Source organism: Oncorhynchus clarkii, chromosome 9, assembly GCF_045791955.1.
Source record: "Oncorhynchus clarkii lewisi isolate Uvic-CL-2024 chromosome 9, UVic_Ocla_1.0, whole genome shotgun sequence".
NCBI lineage: Eukaryota > Metazoa > Chordata > Actinopteri > Salmoniformes > Salmonidae > Oncorhynchus > Oncorhynchus clarkii.
In genome coordinates, this window is record NC_092155.1 from 34,164,915 (window position 1) to 34,172,485 (window position 7,571).

Below are 7,571 nucleotides of genomic sequence, written 5' to 3' on the forward strand. Positions count from 1 at the left end.
ACATGCTAAAGGTGATGAAAGGCTCATGTTGGGGAGCTACATTCCTCAGTTTGGAAATGTCCCCACCGCATGGTGAAGTGATAGAGCTTCTACAACAGAAGACAAACATGTACACCAACCCAGCTGCCGTAATCCATTATATGGATGAGGACAGTCTGGGATACCTGTTTGATATTGTAACTGCCAAGGGAAAGAGATTCAAGGTGGCGTTTGATAACTTGGGTTTTACGATTGGGACAGGCGCACGCTTCTCAGAGATAACAAGTGTACTGTCCCACATCAGCAGCCTTGAAAGGGTAATATTTGTAAACCGAACAAGGAACCTGATCCTTGAGGATGAAGAACTGTGAGGACACCCAGGTGTCAGATATGCCACACACACTATGTAGATTAGGAAAGATATAGGTGGATAGCGTATGTGATCACTGTCAAATGGCTTGGTTCATGTGCCATTACAAAGCCCTTGTACTGTACTATTCAATGTCCATATCCATGTGTGAATAAAGACAATATTGTTCAGAGAAGGAATATCCAGTCACATTTATTGACAATTTGCATTTAAATACATCCATACCTAAAGCAGGGCATAGTGACAGCATTCATTGTCAAAGAACACAACCTCTATTGCGAACAGAAAAGGAAAAAAAGGTTTGGTGTAGTTAGGCCTCCACATCCCGGCACCTAGTCGTCTCCCTCCTCATCATCGGCCATATACTTGAGAGGAAGAGAATAATCGCATTACCAAGATGTCATTAGACACAAGCAAAGTGTAATCACAGTATACACTACCATATCTACCATGGCATTGTCTGCATTGTTCAGCTGGGGAAGAGGAGGTAATGCCGGGTGAGGTGGAGGCTGCTCAGGCTGTGCATGGTTGAGGACCTCTGGGGGCAACAGTGGACGCTCTTGTTCCAAGACAGGGTTCCTAGGTCCCTCGTCGTCAGACGATAGTATGTAATCACTCTCCTGAATGTGTATTAAAGGCATGGGATGTATATCACATACACATGGCATTTACTTTGTACAACAGTGAATGAAAGGACATGAAACATAGGCAGTCTCAATCAAACCGAGTACATACAGAACGGTTCAGGATAACGGTAGACACCTGTGGAGTGGAGATGAGGGTCAGAATCAGTACAGTGCAAGTTAAATGACCTAGGTTAGCATGGTCTATGAACAAGTTGTGTATAGCGTATGATATAATCATGTGTGTATCTTACCGGGCTCAGCTCGCTGTTGTCAGTTTCTACACCACTGTCCTCTGACATCATTACAATTCTGAAATGCACAATGGCTTGAGTTAAGTACATAGAGTTCTATATGTGGCTGGTAAATGTGACAGTTGCAGTAGGTGTCACGGTCAACTGACATTCCATGATGGGTTACGGTTAGGCACAGGCATTGTGGCTGTGTAAGCTGTTCAGAGAGCTACATCTCAGCATCATCCTGAGGAGCCACTAGCCACCTCGCTAGCAACAACAGTTAGAAACATGAGGCAATTTCCCTGGGGTTATTGAGTGTTTGCGGGTTGGGGTATGCTTCCAATTCCCTAGTACTTACCATTGCTGGTTTCAAAAGAACTATGATACCATTTACACACATATAGCGAAATAGCTACCGGTTTGGACGATGGCCTATGTAAACGGAAGACAATTCGATTCAATCCGTGTCTCTTACCGAAATGAATATGGCAACTGGCCTCTATTGAACAGATCGTGGCTTCCACTGTTAGACTCTCTGGGTGAGAAGTGGTGGGGTTCCGTCTCCGAAGAGCAGCTAATATCATACCTAAATAGACCCGATGTTACTGTAGGAGCTATTGCCATCGCGGCCTACTTTGGTGACATGCCCGGAGGTGTGTGTTCAGGTATGGTGAAGAGGCCCGACAATAGCCTCGTCACATTTGATATATACGTCACCCGAGGCTATTACAAATGCACAGACTTCGTAGACTGGGACAACAGTGATCCTGCTGCGATGATAGAGGATGTGATTAAAGCAGTCCCAGAAGGTTACTTGATGGCTAGACCGGGAGACATACCCGATGGGCCGAACAATTCGTCTGGCACACTTGCGGTGGAAGGCATGCGTTACATGAAACAGCAACTAAAGCATGCATGGTGGGGACTTCTAACGGGCAGTTCCCCAGGGTCACACAAGCACATTGAAGTGATACAGGACCTACAAAAAATGGAAGAGGAACACCCCAATCCGGCTGCAGCAATCTGTCATATGGACGACAACGAGATTGGATACCTCTTCGAACTTGTAACCGCTAAAGGCAACACATACAGGGTAACATTTGATAAGTGCGGGTTTGTGCTTGTAAAAGATGTAGTAGTCAACGATGTGATTGACACAGAATTACACTTCCACAACATGGCACGTTTGCTGGACTATATGAGCAGGGTTGAAAAGGTGACCTTTGTACCAAGACCCTCTCCTACTCTGCAAGAGCTCTGCAGGAGCAGGATGGCGAAAGATGTAGCAGGACCGATCAGGAGACAATGGGAGATGGAAACTCCACCCCACCTCAAACACTTCATGCAGTCCGGTCCATATGCAAAGAGATAGAGAACATGAGCATTGAAGTCCTGCATCTCAATGAATATCAGGCAGTATATGTGTGTCATTATACTATACCATTATGTATCCTTGTTTTGACGTGACAGCAATAAAGTGAATCACCAGTCATTTCAGAGCCTTGTTCGTTTTTATTCACATAGATTACAAGGAGAAGTCACATTACCACCACACATGTTCCACCCAGAGATTATGGCTGTATCCAGCCAGGCTCACTGTCTACACCCCTGTCACAATGTTTGTTTATTTAGCCCTGGGCACTCAGCCAAGTGTGTCTGGTCTCCAGGCTTCCAAATCAAATAGTTTATCTAGCCCTGAGCACACAGCCAAGCCTGTAGTGGGTGTGTACCCAACCATATTACAGGAAATTAGTAAATATCAAGGTATGTTCTTTGGCTCTTTAAACATTCGGCCTGTCTCAACACTGGGGAAGAAGTATGAAGTCTATTCAAAATGGCTTGGATGGGAAGAAACATATGGCAATTGGCCTTTATTGGACAGAACATGGAGTTAATTAATGATCAGTCAGATATGTGTGTTGGGTTTTATTCATAGGAAACATTACTGCATAACATAGTGCACCTGCACATATCACACCAGTGTTGTTAGTCCATACATGTCACCCCATAGTAAAAGTTATACCAATCTTTTAAGGACATATGATTAGCCAACATAAACTTCAACTGGGTTCTCCTGATCAACACCTCAGTGCTTAACTGTGTGACAGTAGCAAGACTGTCAATGTCTTCTTCCTCACATCCCTCCGCAAGCCTCAGCCCATGGATGAGTTTGGTGTATATGCCCGAGAGTGTTGATCCGTAGATTATGGTGATGGAGAGATGTCCAGTTATTTCACCTATGTTATCAGAGGGGCTCTCTATCAAGACTTTGATGTGAGGCGTATGGTGGTCTACAATGGCAATGTTGTCTGCGTACTCGCTCATGGTCTGGTACAGTGCGGTGACATATTTCATCACCTCATATGAGATGACAATGTCCCCCCCATACATGTGTCTAGGAGGGAAAGATGTACAGTCAAGGTCTTGGAAGACTCGGTTGGTTGCCATCTCCTGAGTGACTCTGTGGAGAATTCCAAGGTTGTCAAGGGAGGCTGATCTCAAAAGAGCTAGGACATTTCTGAGAGCATCATAGTCCTTGTCTGCGCTGAGTTCCTGACACGGTATGCACAAGTAGCTGTCGGCACACTGAGGGAGAGAAAAGGATGAGATTCCACTGGGTCCCCTAGTAACGCTGACAAGGCCTATGGTAGAACACAGGCCGCATGTGAATTGAAACTCCCCTCGGGTAGAGGCGACCAGAACGTCTAAAGCTCCTTTCGCTCTGTCCGAAGCCCAGAGGCTGTTTGACATCATGAAGGCAAAGACATTGATGAGAGCCTGTCTGTTGTCCTCGTCATACACAGATAGGGTTCGATTAAACGGCACCGTGTCCGTGCCAGCTATCTTGATACAGGAGCCACCGTTGATGTCAACATTCCACTCGGATGAAAGCTTAGCCGGATCATTAGTCAGGACCCTTGTCTTGTTGTCGTTGAGGACTGTGAACTTGACCGGTATTTTTTCCAAGGTGCCTTGCTTGTATGCGGTAACTGTCATGTTGTCAATGATGAACAGAGTGCTGCAGTCTCCAAAGGGTATGAGTCCGTGCAAGTCGATCTTGAACATGGCAGGTTGATGTGCTTCACTGACCTTGTTCATGGTCTGGGTGAACACATACTCCTTCTGACTGAAAGACATCTTTACCCGGGCTTGGGATGATAATGTGTACTATCACCGGTGTTTACTCGATGCATGTATACGGAATCGTATATACGCTGCTTTTCGTGTCAATCTAGGTTGGGGAACTGTTGAGCAGTGGCAATGTTGATGTGATCGAGGCCGCGCCAGGATCACGAGAGCCACCGTTTTTCATTGACACACCGCCCTATCCTTCTCTTCTTGTCCTCACCGTAGACACGCTGGATAAGCCTGTGGCCGGGGATATTGTTAGTGCACAGGTCCTTGTAGAAGTTTTTACAACCTGTGCAATGATAGGTAACCTCCCTGCAGTCAGAGAGAGGACGGGTCCTCTTTCCGAGCTTGGCCCGGATTGGGTTGATCCACTTCTTCTCCTTGAAGGTCTCGATCCAGGTTCGCATGACTTTGTCGTCGGCGCAACAGTATGGCATGATGCAAAGAACAGATTCGGGGTACATGACGGGCCCAGAGCTGAAGGCGTCAGGGGTGTGTATCTGCAACAAGAGTACAGTCTGATACAGAAGACCTGCCAGGTCAACTAGAGTCCTCTCACACAGCTCGCTTCTCACTATGGAAAGCCTACCAGTGGAGCCGGAGATCCCCGCATCTGTCAGCATGCCATTCGGCACCGAAAGCGAGATGGAGGCGTCAGAGCAAGAGTCGTTGTTGCTAAGGGACAGTATGCCTTCCGCGATGGCTTCCGTGAGCCTTTTCCCGAGCGAAGCGCTTAGGTTCCTGTAGACATCACGGGGCTGTAGGGACATGTCCTCTGTGATCACATTGATGCAAACCTCGAGTTTCTCGCCGGGCAGACGCGCCACAGTCTCCCTGTTTATCCTTAGGTGCTCCAACTCCCTAGTACCGCAGACCGGTATCATGTGTTCGGGGCAGTTGTTCATTACCGCGTTGAAAGCCATGGTTGCCCTCTTCAACCTCTCTCTGACTGATGAGATGGAGGTGAGCAGGTGCTCTTTGCAATCATCCAGGCTGTGGGAGCCGAGAGCAGAACTGTACATGTAGCGGGGTAAGCAGTAGTCTATAATGCAGTGAGCCAAAAGCTTCCCTGAGCGGTTGACCAAGGTACAGTCTGCATAGTGAGCTATCAGCACCCTGGAGTTGGCGAAACATTTGTTGAAAGGCTGGTAGGGGTGGGAGATGATCTCGGTGTACGAGGAGGAATCCATCGGGGTGCTTTGGGGCTGGTCGCCGTGATGCTCGTCCGAGTTGTCATCTGTGACGCGATTCGATCCGCAATTGTACTCGGTATCACCGTTAGGCACCTTGCTTGATTCGGAACGCTTGGCCTCGCACATGAGCGATCCACCGAACATGGCCGTGATACACCCTGTGCTAGCCTGGAGGTTCAAGGGGTATCTGTAGAAGGCTGCTTCGCAAGGTTTACACTTATGATACTCGGCGCACTCTACGGGCTTAACGGAGAGTCCTGTGATCTGCTGTAGCCACGTCTTCACAGTTTCTAGGTAGGTCGTTTTAACACTGGAGTTGGCTACCTTCAAGCGATCCAGCGTTTGTTGACTAAAGTGCTTGTTCTTTGATGATTTGATGAGACTGCTCCAGGGAAAGAACCCTGCTGCCATCTTGGACGCGATGAGTTGGGACGCTTTGCACGCTAGCAGGTCTCTGAGGATGGCTTGCTTGCGTGAGAACATGTGGTTCATGCAGTATTTCCAGTCCTTGTACAGTGTTCTCACTGTGATGGTGTCGACCGCAGCAGACCCGTAGGTCCGCGCGGGAACCAGTGTCGCAGAGACCGCAGAGAACCCAGAGTCCAGCTGTAACGTTATAACATCTTCCACTCTGTAGGAGGTTAGAAAGGAGCTAGCTCGATGCAAGTCTAACCACTGCCCGAGATCGTCCAGGATCGGTTCCCTCTCCAGGTATAAGATTACATCTCCAGCCTTGAGCTGGTGCCAGGGAGAGGTGGAAAAGCAGGATACCATGTCAGTCTCCAGTTTGATGCAGTCTCCCCTCATGACGCAGGCTATGAAGGTGTCCGTCACGGCAGAATCACAGGGGGATCTCATACTTTTGAAGGCCGACAGCCCCCTGACCTTTACGTAGATCGAAGACAGATCACCCTTGTCGTCTAGGTTGTGACTGAGGGCCACGTAGGTCTTCTTAGCTACGTGGCAGTAGACCGAGCAACTGTTTTCATACTCCAGCTTCACTCTCCTTTCTTTGACGAAGGGTCCTGTCACGTCGGCAACCTCTTCGGACCCAGGGACTCTTGCCACAAATACGGGATATCCTTCCTTGGTCAATGTTCTTTTCGGGTCTCTGACTACATGTTGGTGTGTGTTACCTCTGCCTATCACGTACATCCTCTCGAGAGTGTCCTCCACCAAGGCCGTGTGCACGTAGTCCAGAAAGGCAGGCACCTGGGCACCAGCCCTCTTAAACGTGTCACCCACAGCCGTCCGGGCCTTACAGGCAAAGCTCTCGAGGAGTTTACTGTCAGTCTCCCCGGACCGGGGCGTATCTTCTCCGTGCACGTCTACATCAGACACGTCGGTTTCAGGAAGGTCCCCGGGGCCGTATCCAACTGAGACCATGACACTGTCAGTGTCTCCGTAGACAACTGGGCAGCGGTGCTGATAGAAAGTAGACACGCAGTTGTTTACCACGGAAATCTGTTGCCTGCCATGGCCAGATATGAGAGGGCCGCAGGGACGAGGAGCTGTTCCGTAGAAGGAGTTGGCTAGGACTTTACACTCTCCTTCCTGCAGCTTGCAGTAGACCCGCTCGGCCTCGCTCATGTCAGGGTTCTTGAGTTTCCTCTTGAACTCAGCTCGCTGGTTGAGATAGTACTCCACCGAGGAAGAGAATATGCCCGGGGCACGGATAAAGCAGCCTTGGGTCTGGTCGTACTTGAGAATGAGCGATGCATACTCAAACCCCTCAACCTCCCAGTTGTAACACACCCAACCGGATAGATCGTGGGGAAAGTTCACGGGAGGCCAGGGGATGGTGGTCTCAGGCGAGATGTTGAGAGCGCACATGATGGAGGGGTACATACTGGAGAAGTCGAATGACAGCTCCAGACCCATGCCGGGTCCCGAGTAGTGTAGGCCCGTGAGGGGGTCGCACACCGCTCCCCCCTTCCACTTGTCACTGTCACCATTGTCAGAGGCGAGATTGGGATCCCAGCGCAGGCGGCTGTTCAACTCCTTACCCAGGGGTCCCGCTTTGACTCTGAGCGTATCG